Source organism: Schistosoma haematobium, chromosome 1, assembly GCF_000699445.3.
Source record: "Schistosoma haematobium chromosome 1, whole genome shotgun sequence".
NCBI lineage: Eukaryota > Metazoa > Platyhelminthes > Trematoda > Strigeidida > Schistosomatidae > Schistosoma > Schistosoma haematobium.
The window spans coordinates 54,505,657-54,523,107 of NC_067196.1; positions in this window are offsets into that span (position 1 = coordinate 54,505,657).

The following is a 17,451-nucleotide window of genomic DNA, read 5'->3' on the forward strand; positions in this document are numbered from 1 at the left end:
GTATCAGGCTCTTTATAATTGAGAATAAGACAGTCAATCTGAGATATAGATTGTCTTCCTACGCTCACCACTCAGACTCATGTTTCCAATATTATGCTGGATTAGCTATTCTACTAAGACAACCTATAACATGCTAACTCGGACTTTTACACTAGGATTGCGTGGCTGACATCGGATGGACAAAAAAAGAAAAGAAAAAAGACAATAAAAGATATAGTCACTAGTATTCTTAACACTTCACCCTCTATATACACACCCTTCTAATAAACCGCTTCCCTTGTACCAACATTGACTTCCCTTCCTTCATGTGAGCTTACTCCAACTTGTTAAACATCACAACTCATTGTTCTTTATTAGTACATTCTCTAATATGGAGTCTCTGACTTCACTTCACTCTAACAAGACATAATATGAATTTATTCTAATTTATTCTACCTCTGTCCGTTCTACTACACAATGTTAAGCAACCTTTGGCGTTCATATCCAATTGCCTTGCTGCTCTACTGTTTCTCTTTTTTTCTTTTTCAGAATCTTGCTCTGAGAGCACAGCTATGAAACTTCTGACGTTTGGAGCAAACTTGACGTACGCGTCCTCTCAAGGTCATAGTTTACAGCAAGCGCTCTACGATTTCACTTTATAACAACAGTAAACTTAATAAGTTGGGAAGCATTTTGCGAACCAACAAATGTTGTAATTTATAGATCATGCCTGTAAAAACGGTGTGTACCTGCACATGCAGAAATATATTATTATTATCTCGCTTCAAAAAGCTTGTTTTACGTGCGCTTATCCGGGGACCCTGTGGCATCTTCGTCTGGTCTTGCTGGCGTTGGTGTCGCACTAAGCGCTAGAGCTGAGGCAGCACTAGTCGATTGGGTCCCCATTAACAGTCGGTTATGTGCTGTTAGGTTAGAAAGTTCCATCAAAGTGAGAAGAAATCGGCGCGAGAAACGATGTCTTTTCGTCATCTCCGCCTATGCTCCGACAGATTGCAGCCCGGATGCAATCAAGGATGAGTTTTACCACCAGTCATCTGTTCTTCTCCAGAAAGTGCGTTCGATAGATGTTGTAGTACTAGCCGGAGACTTGAATGCCTAGGTCGGGCGTCTAGGCACAGAAGAGAGTCGTTTAGGTGGCCGATGGGGTCTCGTTTGTCACAGGTCAGATAACGGGGACCGCCTACTGCAACTGTGCACAGACCACAACCTGTTTCTGGCTAGCACTAACTTTCGGCACAGTCATCGCCGATGTGCCACCTGGCGTCCTCCCTCTGCATCTCAAGCCTGGACTCAGATTGATCACATCGCGATCAGCTACCGCTGGCGTGGTTGTGTACAAGACTGCCGCTCCTTCTGGAGTACCTATCTGGACTCTGACCATGCCCTGGTCTGCGCCAATCTTACCTTACTTTTCAGTGGCCAACGAAGTGACCGCCACCAACGGATTAATGTTAGCAAGCTGGTTGCAACTTCTGTTTCTAGTAAGTATCGAACCGAGCTAGCTTCTAGGCTAGCTACCATTCCACCGAAAAGTATAGATGAGCATTGGTTGCAATTGCATGACGCCATGAAAATGGCAGGTACAGTCAGTTGTGGGTTCGCGAAACGTCCCGCTTATAAGCACTGGGTTTCTTCAGGTTCCTTACAACTCATTGAAGCTCGTCAGTCTACTCCGGGTGACTGTGAGTTTGACCACAAACGAAGGATGTTATATAAGGAAATTGGGCAAAGCTCGCGTAAGGACCGAGAGGCCTGGTGGTCGAAGCGTGCTAATGAGCTGGAAGCAGCAGCTGCATCTGGTAATTACCGGAAGCTCTTCCAACTCATCCGAGCCACTGGCACCAAGGCTTGTGGTGTGAGTGAAACAATCTGCAAGGATGATGGGATGCCAATCACTAACATCCATCGACGTCTTGGACGATGGGCAGAATTTTTCGAAGGGCAGTCCAACTGGCCTCTGCTCCGGCAACATTGGTCAAACTGTCCTGCCCTCCATGACCGGTGATGACTGATCCACCAAATGAGGAGGAAGTCCGCAAGGAACTTCTACTCTTGAAGCACTACAAATCACCGGACCTAGATGACTTTCCTCTGGCTCTTTTTAAAGATGGTGGTGACTTTCTGAATAAGGAACTGACGACGTTGTGTTGTAGTGGCATTAGACCATAACCACACAATCTTCAAAGCTGAACACAAGACCACTCAGAAAATAGATATTCAATATTCAACACGGAGAAATACCTAACAATGGAGAAGGCGCGAAGAATGAATTGAATGGTCTGGAGTTGATCGAGTGGCATGGCTCGGCCATGCAGGCGTGGTCTCTGCTGAATGTTACCTTATATCTTCTATTCATATTAGATATATTGTTCTTTCTCTAGCCTAACCTTGTTCTACATCATGTATTGGTAATTGATGCGATACAGTGAGTTGGTGTAGTCGATGGTGTGACTTCCACGTAAGATCTTATGGATTAGGCAGTTATATCACGACAAATCTACAAATTTAGGATTAGGTCTATTATTAGAGCAGTACTAATATCATAGTAGACCATAATTCTACAGTGTACAAAGGTATGGGAGCTAGCGAGTGTACCAACGTCATGGAATGAGTCGATAGTTGTCCCTATCTTCAAAAAGGGTTCACGTCATTCCTGTAACAACTATCGGGGGATAAGTCTACTTCCAACTGCGTCCAAGCTATTGGCTTCCGTCATACTTCGTAGGTTGTTCAAAATCCGAGAAAGATTGACTTGCGAGGAGCAGGCTGGGTTTTGTTCTGGTCGAGGATGTATTGGCCCTATCTTCACCCTCCGCCAAATGTTAGAACACTGCCATACTTATCAAAGGCCAACAATCGTGGTGTTTCTTGACATGAGGACCGCCTTCCATTAGTTGGACACGACAGTTCTCTAGGACCATCTATTGAAGAAGGGCATGCCGAAGAAGTTTATTAACATCTTGAAATTTGTATACACTAACACCACAGGCAGAGTGAGGGCATACAACCACCTCTCTCCATTGTTCCATTCGAGCAGTGGGGTTAGGCAGGGTTGCCCAATCTCACCATTCCTCTTCAACTTTGCCATCGATGACATTCTGGAAACAGCTCTGATGAATGTAAGTAATGGTGGTGTGGATCTGTTGCCTGGAGAAAGACTTCTCGACCTTGAGTATGCGGATGATATTGTCTTACTGTGCGATAATGCCCAAGGCATGCAATCCGCACTTAATCAGTTGGCAATCAGTGTCCGTAGGTATGGTATGTGCTTTGCACCTTCGAAGTGCAAAGTACTTCTACAAGACTGGCAGGATTCCAATCCTGTACTCACCCTGGATGGTGAGCAGATAGACGTAGTCGAGAAGTTCGTGTATCTGGGTAGCTGCATAAGTGCTGGTGGGGGTGTGAGTGATGAGATCAATGCACGTATAGTGAAAGCCAGAGCGGCTTATGCCAATCTGGGCCATCTTTGGTGCCTTCGTGATGTTAGTCTGGCTGTAAAAGGTCGGATCTACAACGCGTCGGTGAGGGCGGTTTTGCTCTATGCTTGTGAAACCTGGCCTCTCCGAGTTGAGGATGTTAGACGACTCTCTGTGTTCGACCATCGTTGTCTCCGAAGGATTGCTGACATCAAGTGGCAACACCAGGTTAGTAATGCAGAGGTCCGACATCGTGTGTTCGGGTACAGAGATGATAATTCAATTGGTGTCACCATCTTGAAACACTGACTTCGGTGGCTTGGACATGTTTTACGAATGTCGTCCCAGAGAATTCCACGTCGTGCATTATTTGCCGACGCTGGAACTGGTTGGAAGAAGCGGAGAGGTGGTCAGTGCATGACATGGTGTCGTGGTATGAAAGAAAGCTGCAAAGGACTGGCTTGTGTTGGACCTTCACGACTCCCTGGTTGGGGTCCGAGAGATGGTGCTACACAGTGGCTAGAGACGTTATCAGATATGGCTGATAATAGAAGCCAGTGGCGATCCTGCTGTAACCTTCTTTTACTTTCTTCATAAAAGGTGGTTTTGTCTTCCTCAACTGAAAGATTTCTTCTTTTTGCACCTTTCCGTTTCCCTCATTATTACTATCATTATTACTACACTACCTTACACCAATCTCTTCGTTATTGTTCTCTTTTTTACACTCCTTACATTTTTTTCTTTCTCTTCGAATTCTGATTGTTTTGTGTGGCGCATATATATTGGCGCTCTCTTGTACCAATATTTATGTGTTCAAATAAATAAGTAAATAAAGGTCCCTGTGCTGGGAGAGAGTCCATTACCATCGACGTTATGATAGTGCTGAGTTTCAGCATGTCGTCACTAGTGCTATTGCTCCATCGATAGTAGACCTGTCGATATCCCTCTTCTTGTTTTCGTTGCACGTCCTTGTCTGTTTACTCGTTCTATGACCGTCTTCTTCTAAGTTTGCTGACAACTTATTCCGCAGATCTGTCAAAACGACAAAAAGGCAAAACTACAGCATCTGTGTTGCACGTGACACAGACCCACTTATGATCTGACTTGCTGAGTCTGTTGTAAGCAGTTTTTGTGAGATCTGTACACGCTTCGTGGAACAAAACTTTGCAGTTATCGCACTGCATGCCAGATGTAACAGCAGAACGGCATCCAGGTCGTTTACACGAATTTTCCATGACTATATTGACGTAAACGTATTACAGATGCTAGCAAAGGCCTAAGACCGTTAAAAAATACACTAAAAATGGGCAAAAACAGGTTAGGATAGACTGAAACTAGCCTTTACATGAAAAACTGAAAAAAAACCAATGGTAAATTGAGGCAAAACCACAGTTAACTATTACATTAGGTGAAACTGGAAAAAAGGTAATCTACCGAGCTTATACCTCAAAATAGATTCTTTAGATCAGAAATGGTACTTTTGTTGCGTAAGAACACAGCAAAATTTGAGAAATGCAAATCACGTTAGGACTAAACTCCCCGTTTGAAAGGCGCACGCAACGTTGTCACGAGCTAGTACAAAATGACCGGTTTCTTTGCTCTTGCTTCTTGTAGTTTCGATACAATTCCAATCGTCTAATTTTCAAAGAAACTCCTCAACTGTTCAATGGCTTTAGATCTTCACACCCCACACTTCTTATATTTTGAGAACGGGTTTCAGTCTTCGGAATTTAGCAGTAAGGATAGAAGGTCTGTCGACCCATAGTAACTCTTGCAACTTTTAACACTGTAAAGGTCCAGTCTTGCTTTGAAGTCATCAACAAAAGGTGCTGGTATTACATTTTCCGGTAGGGAATTCTAGTAATTCACTACTCCGTGCATAAAATAGAAATGCAGACGTATACAATTGGATCTCGGTTTTTAAACTTTCTCAGTGTCCACTTAGATTATCAGTACCAGATGAAAGGGAAAGATAAGACATTCTAATACCACGATTATTGTGCAATATTCGATAAGACAGTATAAGATCACACAGTATCCTTTAGCAAGATAATAGAAATAGATTGAAGATGCCACAAGTATTCGGAGATTGCCAACGCTTTGACCAGTAACATCTTTTATGACCATGCCGTCATAGCCTTCAGTTTTGTCATCAAAACTAAGCTAAGGTATCCCAACAATAATTTGCGTTGGAATTTTAAACGGCTGAATGTGCCAGCTCTACATGACTATCTACAACAGGTGGTTTGGGATGTTCACCCTCAACTTGATGTGGATGTTTATTGGGACTTCTTACTGCACACACTTATATGTACTGCAAATCATTCAGTTCCTCAAACGGTCCCCAAAAGCTACAAGCAACCTACAGTCATCAAGAACCGCACTCTTCGCCTGCTAAGCCGCAAAAGGTACTGTTGGGCAGAATACAAACGAACTAATAACAACGGCGCGTACAGGCAATACAAACATATAAGGAACATATGCACGAAGGCTATAAGAGAAGACAGGCTTCAGTGCCAAATAAAACTTACAGATAAATTTGTCTCCAATCCGTAAAGCTTATTCCGGTATGTAGCCCCTCTTCGATAAGCCAAAACTGGAGTTTCCCAACTGCTAGGTCATATTGGTCCGACCAATAACGACGGCGATGCCGCTAACCCTTTGGCTGAGGAATACTCACGGACATTTCAACCGGCTGACATCAACTATACTGATGAGAGCTACATCTTCAACTGCACAGGACTTTCCGAAGTGAACCTGAGCGCTGACTTGGTGTTCCGGAAACTGTATCACCTAAGAAAAGACACTTCTCCTGGCCCGGATATGGTTCATTCTGCTATACTGAGGGAAGAAGCTTCAATCCTGGCAACACCGCTTAGTGTGGTGTTTTCACACTCTCCAAGCCGAGGCAAACTCTCGGAAATTTGGAAGTTGGCTCATGTCATACCAATTTTCAAAGGAGGTTGACGCAGCGAACTTTCAAGTTACCGACCAGTGTCTCTTATCTGTACACCTTAAAAAATTGTGAAGTCCCTAATATGCGATGGTATACATGACTATTTACCATCCTTAAACTTCTCACCCCAACAGCATGGTTTCAGGAAGGGTCACTCCTGTACAACCAACCTGCTGACTGCGGTGGACAGATGGATAATCATCCTTGATCGCAAGGAGAAGGTTGGTATCATTTACCTTGATTTCTCAAAAGCTTTTGATAAAGTTAACTACTTGTGTCTTGTCAGTAAGCTCAAACGACTAGGTATCAAACGACCCCTAATCGATTGGCTTACTTCATACCTAAAAAATCGACACTTTAAGGTTAGGGTTAATTTCACTTTATCTCAGGCTATGGAATGTCCTAGTGGGGTCCCCCAGGGCTCAGTACTAGGGCCTCTTCTCTTCTTGATCTACATAGATGATCTTCCTCAATAGGTAACGTCAGACTTATTACTTTTTGCCGACGACGTGAAACTCTGGAGAGAGATACGCAACCAAGACGATACACAAGCACTTCAGGAGGATCTGACTCGACTTCAAAGTTGGGCAGACGATAACGGACTTACCTTTAACACTTCAAAGTGTAAAGCAGTTTATCTGCGACATATCGCAGACTACAGTTATAACTTAGGTAACTCTAGTAGTATCCCAAGTCGAAAAAGATTTAGGAGTCCTGGTGCCCCATGACTTAAAGTCTTACGCTAACTGTGACAAAAATGCCTTCCGAGCAAACCTTGCACTGGTAACGTTGAAGCGCATTTTTGGACAGTTTGACGGACGAACTTTCCATACAATCTCCAATAGTTTCATCCGTCCCCATTTAGAGTACGGAAACATAGTACTCCCCCCTCACTCCTAAAGGACAAGGTCACTTTGGAGCTTATACAACGACAAGCCACGAAATCAGTTCGAGGACTCAAATCCAAACCTTACGAGGAACGCCTCCATTCACTAGACCTTTACCCATTGGAGTATAGGCGTCTTAGAGGTGATTTATTAATGGCTTACAGTATTCTTAACACTTCTGGACGTCCTCTTAAACACCTACTTAAGCTTAGTTCGAATAATAACCTAAGGGGTAACACCCAGAAACTGGAAACACAACATAGCAAGACGGAATGTAGACACAACTTCTACTCCTTAAGAGTTATCAAAAGCTGGAATTCGCTGCCGGCCGAGCTAGTCCAAGCGACTTCTCAGGAGTCCTTCAAGAAGCAACTTGACCTATTCTTAAGGACCAATGACAGCATCACACTATGATTTACCAATTTCTTTTCCTCTTTTATTGTTAACATACCTAGGTTCCTGCCCAGAGGATTAGGTGATCCCCTGCTACTAGACACGGAAGCCTGTTAAGCGAAAGCTTCTTCTATTCCGTCTACAACCATTTGAACCATTTGAACCAAAATGTGCCAACCCAGTGAAATCAGAAGTCAGAAGTGAAGAGATTAGGAGATATATTTGATAGGCTATCAGTATATCGAGAAGTGATAAGTCTTAGCTGGCTAGCGGTTGTGGGAGATGTGAAGCATGGCGTCGCCAGTCACAAATTTAAATCCAAAGGATTTGTGAGTGTAGGTTGAATTACACTGGAATGTGCGTAAAGACACAAAACGGATGAACAAAAGAAAACGAACTTATATACCTGCGTTCTGTAAACATACAAAAGTGTGGAAACGATTTTCACAAGATGATTTTTTTCTAGAAAATAAAGATATACACGTATAAGCAAGCATATAAGCAACAAAAAGCTTTTTCTTGTTCCGAACTAAAAGATAAATATGCAAACGAGCATGTTAAAAATAGTTGGATTTTGTTTGACACAATAATACCAAACAGTTAAGACGAAATAAAACATTCTGTAGTGTCTTACGTTCAGTAGTCATCTAGAAGTTCCGGAAATACTACTCTTCTTCAAAATCGAGTTATACTGAGTCGGCTGTCAGGTGCCACCTAAATGTCGTCGTGATTGTTAATTATCGGGAAAAGCATCGCAATTATGAGACGCGTGTCGTTCAATTGTACAGGGAGTAGATCAATATTATTAGGATTTCCTTCTAAATAGGTGGTTTCAAGACGGTCAATGATGAGTTAACATTGGTTCCGTCTTCATCGATTATATGGTATTTAGTTTTGTGATAAAGGACTTTGAAGTGTCTTTCGTACTCCATATCAGGAGGTTATTGTAATGAATTGTGATGTACAAAAACATGTGTACTATATCTTAAAGCAGGTTGACCGCGGTCGAGTAGAAATGGATTCTACTGAGTCCATGCCTTTTGAAATCCTGATCATTTAAGGGTTTAGATCCCTATTCAATGAAGAAGATGAAGAATTCACATATTCCGCCCGAAAGTCAAGATGTCGTCCCGTAAACGAGTTGTGCTGCAGTGTATCGAATGTCAGCTTTCTCTGAACTGCGAATATAGAGTAACACAAGTAGAAAAGCGTCATTCTACTGTGACGGTTATAGTTAAGAGTAAAGCCCTAAGATTTCGGAAAAACTGCTCCACCAATCCGATCACCTGTTGATGGTAGGCAACCGTTCGGAATCGTGGAGTTCCTAGTAGTGTAGTAAGACAACGCCAGTCCAGGTTTGAACTGGCGTCCACGGTCTGTAGTAATAGTTTAAGGGCAGACGAAGTTTATTACTCATCGTTTAATGAAGGCGCGGGTCATTGTTTTAGAAGCAATGTCCTTGATGGGTACTGATTTTGGCCATCGTGTGAAACGGTCTACACAAGTTAAGGGGTAAGGGTACCCATTCGAATCCGGTAAAGATCCTGCCAATTCCAAATGAACATGGTTAAAACGAGCGTCAGGAGTTTTAAAAGAACCTAAGGGACATTTGTTGTGTCTAATCACCTTGGATTTACGATAGTTTACACAGGAGTGCGTCCTCCTCCTCACGTCTTTATTAATTTCAGGCCGGTAAAATCGTTCTGCTATGAGCTTGATGGTTGCTTAAGCACGTGAATGAGGGAGCTTGTGCAGCGTAAAGATGTTGTGTCGGTAATGCGTCACATAGTAAACTTTCCTTACCATTTTCCATCTATTTCATTTGCAGTCTCAGTGTCGTCGAGGACAACTTGTACCAAATACCGGTGTCTTCTATTTGAAGCTGGGCGTATTTAAGAAGGTCGATTCCTTGGAAACTGTTCATTAAGGTTATACAAGGCAAGGCGTCCACCATTACACTGTTTGTCCTAGAAATGTGTTGTTTAGCTGAAGTGAAATGTGAAATGTAGTCTAGATGTTGAGACTCTAGAGGGGAGTACTTGCCTGAAGATGAGGTTAAAGGGGATGGAAAAAGTTTGTGATCAGTAGAAAGAGTAAATTATCGGCCTTTCACAGAGCTTTGACAGCGCTGTACAACACAAAATATGGCTGGTATTTCTATTCCGGAAGTGCTACACCTTAATCCAGCATTTGCAACAATCTCCAGATGAGTGTAAAAGATTGTCAGAATGTGTTTACTCATTTTCGTAAGACTCCGTTGATTGCCGAATCGGATGCGTCGATGGCGATACAAAAGGGTGCTTATAGTACCTCTCCTATAATGAAGTTTGCTTACGGTTAGTCTTGTCAGGCCCTTCAATTAACTTATTTAGCAGACAGTGTTATCCTGACAGTTACAAACTGTCTATCTTTTGGATTTTTATTATGTCGAGTTTATTATTATTATTATCTGTGTATAACGGCCTTTCTATCCCATACACATAAACAAATGCAGGGAAAGACAAGCTATGTAGCTGCGGCCTCTGCAGCAATAGGCCGCAGCACACACAAAGAAAAAAAACAGATGATAGATGATAGATGCGTTGCAAGTGAGGACGGGATTCGGACAAGGCTGCTTACTCTCGCTCTTCCTCTTTCTTCTGGCGATTGCCTGGATTATGAGCATCTCGAAATCCGGAGGAAAGCACAGAATACAATAGGCAGCTTGGATGCAACTAGACGACTTGGACTTCACACATCTTATCCTTTTATCTTATATACATAAAAAATACAGGTCTAGAGAACTAGTGTAGCAGCAGTTTCTAAATTAGTAGGCCTCAACATACACAAGGAATAAACCAAGATCCACCAATGCAACACAGAGAACAACATCCCAATCACACTTCATAGAGAAATTCTGGAATATATGAAAGTTTTCATCTACCTATCTAGGTAGTATCATCGATGACACAAGGAAGTTCCGAAGTAAACGACCATGTGAGAACCGGAGAAGCAAGGACAGTATTCCTACGATTGAAGAACTGATATTATGGTTGCCGATCGCAACGTGAAAATGCCGCACAAACGAAATTACCAATTTAATTAGCAAATAGTTTGATGTCGATGTTAATTGAGGTTTACATTCATAAACGACTTCCCGAAACATAAGCGGGTGTGTATGACACCTGAGTGAGAACTGAAAGATTTCTAAATTTGTCAGTTTATTTGTCATAATAATACTGTCCGAAAATTTTCAGCTATCAACTATAATTGTAGAAATGTGTTTCCGATAACTTAGAATATATTCAAGTGGGTTTTGTAAACGTTAGCTTATCTTATAATGACGAAAGTGTCAGAGTTGTACGCTTTAATACATTGAGCTTGAGGTGGTATATCACACGGACCGCGCTACTGAGCGGTATTCCTTGTTAATTGAGATCAACCAATCAACAGGATATGTGGTTTCCAGGGCAATATTAATCTGTTTGTTGTCTGTTTGAAGTAATTCGTCCTTTTTAAATTATTGTTTTGTGATTACCGATTTTTGTTTCAGTTCATCGACTTAAGTCTTGAGCAATCATCATCTCTACAAATCCTAATAGTTTTTTGGTAACAAATGTTCTTTTACGAGTTATTCATCAGTAAAGGAGTAAATGCTCAATGTACGATGAATTTCAAGCTTCTGGCCATTGTTCAATCAAATACGGTTGATGACAGAATCTTGTTTCGACGATGTACATGTAATTATCTTGAACCTATTTAACTGATGACTAATGTACAAGAACAGTTAGAGACAGACGGATGAAATTTGAATATTTTCTACTGACATATGCTACTTTTGGTGGGATACACATAAATATGCATAATCAGTGTGGGAGGTGCAGTAATGATATGACTAGTGACTGAGAACGAACCTAGTTCTTAAATCACTATCGTAGTCCACGGAGACATATCTACTGTGTATTCTTTGCAAATGTATGAGGTCATTGATAATATTGAGACTACCCAATAATCTGACCACTTGTTGCTTCAGCTGCAATAAAAGTTGATTACTTAGCTGCACATAATTTATCATTTTGTGACAGTTCCTTGGTTCGATAAATGAATTCTTATGAAAGAGGCTCCTTTTTAATCATTATATGGTCTATCGGAGTTGGATCTCATTATGCCATCTCTGAATGAGTTTGAAACCTTATTTTGTAATAAAGAACTAGTACTGTCATATTTTGTCATGGTTTTTAGGAAAGACGTTTGAAAAAACAAACAAATAAACCAGAGTAAATAATCTATCACATTGGCATAGTTGAAGTAATATACATAAAGTTTGGAGTTTGATTTATTGGGATTTATTAGAGTGTAAAATGTCTTCAACTTCTGATTTCGCGTTAGTACATAGTCTCTTAACCTACTGGCTTAGTACATGTAAACAAACTTATTTACAGTGTATCGGGTAAAAAACAACGAGAAACATATTATTTATCAGAATGAGGTTTTGAAGAGATTGTAATAATTTCAACAGTTGAATTTATCAATCGATCTAAGATAGACCAGAATTGAAAATCTGGAAGCACTGGACGGTCGTTTTGCCATAGTACTGGACTTCTCAGAAGTGTGCAAACACGATCCCACACACAGGAGATGAATACAGGACCTTCGGTCTCGCGAGTGAGTGCTTAACCTCTAAACAACTGAGCCGGCATCCAGCGGTGTTAACGTCTAACTAGGACGAAAGGACCGTTCAGTGCATCCAGGTTTTCAATGGTGGTCTAGCTTTGAGCGACTCATGAATTCAAACATTAAAATATATTATCTATCCTAGGTATTTTGTGGTGAATGAAGATAAAAACATCTATTTTACTTGTTTAATTCATGTAAATTTAAGAAGCAAAAGGTCCGATTAAATTTGTGCTCCATTTAAAATCTAATTCTCGAAACAGTGAAATTTACAGCAAGCAGAACTAGATGAGGAGAAATGAGCGTATTGTATTTGGAATTCGAAATCACTAGGAAATCAAGTACAAAAGAACCATTCGTTCGTACACATACTACATGCAGAGTCTGCTGCTACACTGGCTGTCTCTACTCGCATTTGTTCATGTGTATTAGAAAGAGGAATTAAGTCATCTGTGGAGTCCAAGTTGTCTAGTTACATCCAGGTTGTCTATTGTATTCCGTGCTTCTGTTGAGATGTGAAGGTTTTCATAATCCCGTCAACCACCAGAAGATAGAGGAAGAGTGAGAGTGGGCAGCCTTGTCTGAGTCCGGTCCTCATTTGAAATTTTATTTTATTCTATTTTGTTATCATTAACCTAATTTCCACATCCGTTATTTGCTTGTAATTTTCCGCCTCTTTGCATTCTTCACTATCTAATTATTTACACACATCTTATTACGTAATGATTTTAATGTTTTGTGATTACTATTCCTAGTCTATTTACCCATGTTTGACCTTCTATTTCCAACGATTAACTATTGATAAGAGTTTTGTTATTGTATTTTATTATTCTTACTATTATCAGTTCACCTGTCTTCTTACTATAAACTTGTACTTTTACCTATTATGTGTAGAGACTTATTCTATTTCATTGTGATTATTGACCCATATTGCCTTGATTGGTTTACATTTTCGTATAAATATTCATGTATATTAGAGTAAAGCCTGATGACGATCTAATTGAAAACAATTGTTCACTTATATGTGTTGTTCTAATTTTCAAAATGAAATGCATCTGTCAGTTGTCCTTCATGCACGACTTCACAGTGTAGTCCATCATATGAATCACGTATGATGTTTAAGAAATTTGCAGAACATTCTTAGACACTATGGTGTGCCTGAAATGTTCTCCTATCCAAAATGTTAAATGCCCTCTCATAGTCAATGAATTTGATGTATAGTGACGAGTTCCATTCAGTTGATTGTTCAGTGATAATCCGTAGTGTCGCGATTTCGTCAATGAACGACCAATCCTCACGGAATCCGGCCAGTTGTTCTCGAAGCTGGATGAGTATTGAATCTTTCATCCGGTTCAGTGACACTGTTGAAAACGTTTTCTTGATACCGATAGAAGTGTGATACCTCAGTAATTCACACACATGCTCGGGTCTCCTTTCTATGTTTGTTCTTCCCGGTCTGTCGACACCTATTCCTCCTCCAAAATCCCCCTGAATAAAATGTGGAGCATCTTTGCAGTTTTTTCCGTTCAAGAGTTTTATGAATTGCTCTACCCACCTGTTCCTCCTGATTGTCTTGTCTCCTTCGTTGTTGACCAGTCTCTCTGGTTTACAGTATTTCCCTACCAGGTTTCTGAATGTATTATATAGCTGTCTTGTATTTCCTTCTCTTCCAGGTCTTTCCACAGTCATTGCTAGGTAAACATTGACATTCTGTGCTCGACCTTTGGTAAATGATCTCTTCTTGCCCTTTGTTTCTTGAATCCTGTCCATGGGTTCTAGTAGAGATCTCTTCATTATGATGATGCTTCTTGAGGCCCGGAACACCCTGATAGGTTCAATTTGGTATTTCTTTGACCAATTTCCAGTTGTTCTTCATAGTGATTACCTTTTGTCTGAGTAGATCTTGTAAGGCTTCGAACCTGTTGTTGAAAGCTATCGTTAATTCGTTGAGTTTGTCAGTATCTCGAAGGAAGACTGTAGTAAACTCTTGTACTGATGTTTCTCTAGTTGTCTATTGTTTTTTTAGCTCCAGTTTCATCTCGACCACAACCAGGTGGTGATCTGAATCTGCATCAGATTCTCTCCTCATTCTCACGTCTTGTATGGACCATCTGAATTTTTCGTTAATGCAAATACGATCTAATTGGTTATTTGAAATGTCATGTCGTAAGAACTATGCAGTTCTGTGTATGTGTTTGTGTGGAAATATAGTGACACGTATCACCATTTTGTTGAATGCATATGACATTTTCATAGTCAATATTGTCCATTCCGACTTTGACCTGTAGGCCTCCCATCAGGATGGTCAGATCGATTTTCGACCACTCATCTATGATTAATAGTCTTCCATAAAACTGATATTTATCCTCTTCGTTGCTGACATTGGTGAGTGCATAATATTGGATAACACTCACTGTGATCCCCACCTTCTTCGTTCTGAAGGATGTTTTGACGACACTGGATCCATAAGATTCCTATCCTGCAAGTGCTTGTGTGTGCGGAGAACCTTCTTCTCTGTGACCAGAATACAGCAGCATCTCTCGAACGTAATCTTTACTGTTCAGCTTGAGTCCAAATGCTTTCGCTTATTCCGAGCACTGTCAAATTGTATCTTCTCATTTACGCAGCCATTTGATTGACCCACTCGGTCTTCCGTATTGTCCGGACCATTTATTTTTTCTTTGGTTGTTAGAAGGGGTATCAGCATCGTGATGTCCAAAAATGTTGGCCTTTACGATGATACGTCATAGTCCTTCTAAATGTATATTGTCAAGCTCAAGGTTTGACTTGATAATCTCAAATAAATTTGGCACTTGGTAGATCGCCATAAATAAAGATATTATGTTTGTCATATTTCAGTAAGTAGAAAAATTAGATTTTCTGACGTTTCGTGACTCGATGTAAGTCATTTCTTCAAAGAATAAATAACCGAATTACGAATATAGAATTTAAATGGTTTAATTTAGTTGTTCTAGTTATCAATTTTTCGGAAAATTCGTTTTCTACAAGATGGGGTTACTGATCCCATGCCCAACCCACCTTCTGTATTTGGACTTTGAACATATAATAACCCTAGTTTATCTATTGGTGTAATTCTCGTAACAGTGCCTTAACTTTACAAAAACTTTTGTACAAATTTTATCGAACAGTTTCCCAATATTTGTGCTACTGAAGCGAATTAAGGCAAATTTTGCACACTAACTCCCATATGAATTTTTGACAGTTTTTTCTAGTTTTTATTTATCTGGTCATGTAGTTCTTGGAGGCTGCATTTCTAAATTTGCAAATACCTAAAATTGAGCTGATAAAGAAGATTGTAGATCACCAACGTAGATGATCTATGTCGGATGATCGGGGGCCTACTCGAGTTAGACGGGATTGGTGTGACCAACAGCTAAAGTCGAAGTCACGCGTCACAGTCAGCACCTTACTTGGATTAGCCCCTCGTCGTATCGAGGTATTATGGATACTATGAAGATCGTAAAACACAAAGGACCTTGTTACGGAAATATATTAGTCCTAATAGGTACAAGCAAATCTGCGACCACCAACGTCCACGGCGTACGATTAACTGATGTGTGTTCAGTCAATTGGTCAGCTACAACGTAGAACCAGGTACACAGATGTGCTGGTCCAAGTCGCCTCACTTCATTAGCACAACAAGATGAACACAAAATTCATAGAATCAGTTACTTCAATAGTAGTAAAACCAAAACATTTAATATAAGGATATGATACAGTGAGAAAGAATTAGTTCGTAGAAAGAAAGGTGTGAGGTAATTTTAATCTGACAGTTCAAGGGAAAACAAAGAGTGTATGCACATACGCGATTGTGACAGATTATAAGCCATATCACCCAGAGTCTAAAACCATTGATCACGATAGTCACGCGGGTCCCAACTAAGTAGTCTGCATCTACCAACATGACTCAGACTACAAGTTAGTAACTTCAAGCACTGATGCCGTGTTTTGATTTGGCCGCCCCTCACTTTCTTCCAACCACCCCCAACACTAATCAGCATTGCGCGTCGTGGCAATCGGTGTAACACGTGACCCAACCATCTCAGCCCATGAAGACATACAACCTCATCAATTGATTTACCATCATTCCCTAATATTCTGCGTCTAACCTCGCTATTACTTACCCGGTGATTCCATCAGATGCGAGCTATACTTCTGAGACATCTGTAGTCAAATACTAGTAGATTACGAGCATCTCCTACTCTTAATCGCCATGTTTCGCAGCCGTGAATTAAAACAGAACGAACTGCCGCATAGTATACTCGTCCCTTAGTTGATAAACGGATATCTGGCCTTTGCCATAATTGACGTAAGGTGGCAAAAGCCATACGAACTTCTTGAATCCGTGATCAGATTTCGTCAGACACCAACCTATTAGAGCTGATCAAACTTCCAACATAAGTGAATTTGTCAACGTGTTCGACTACTTCACTCCCTATCCTTGTTTCAGGTGTTGACGCAGACCAGTCCTGAAGCAACAACTTGCATTTCGAGGGAGAGAAGCGCATTCCAAACATTCTGGCATTGTTGCATAGTGCTACCAAAATACTCTGCATTTTATCAGCGTCTTCACCAAACAGGACTATGTCATCTGAGTATTATAAGTAAAAAATTGGACTTCCTGGTAGATCAGTGCTCGAGAATTCAGTCGACAATAACGTTATTTCCATCAGTAGGTCTATGATGAAATTGAACAAAAAAGGAGATAGTGGATAGTCTTGACAGACACCACTTGGGATCGCGAAATCAGATGACAGTTCGCTATAAGCTCCTACTCGACTGGTAATGTTTGAGTGAAGAGCCTTCACAAGGTTTCTGTACTTCTGAGGTACGCCTTTCAATGACAGACACTGTCACAGTACTTCTTGGTCTACAAAGCCAAATGCTGCTTAAGTCAAGATAAACTATCATCGCCGGACGCCGATAAGAATGCCTGTGTGCCTAGAACCTGACGAATGAAGAATATGTGGTCGATGCAGCCACAACCAGGTCTGAGACCAATCTGATTTTCTCGTGTATGCAGTTAGGCGTCTGACAATTATCGAAGCTAGTATTTTAGATGCTATGTTAGTCAAGCTAATTTCTCTATGGTTATCACAGGATGATTTTGACCCCTTCTTAT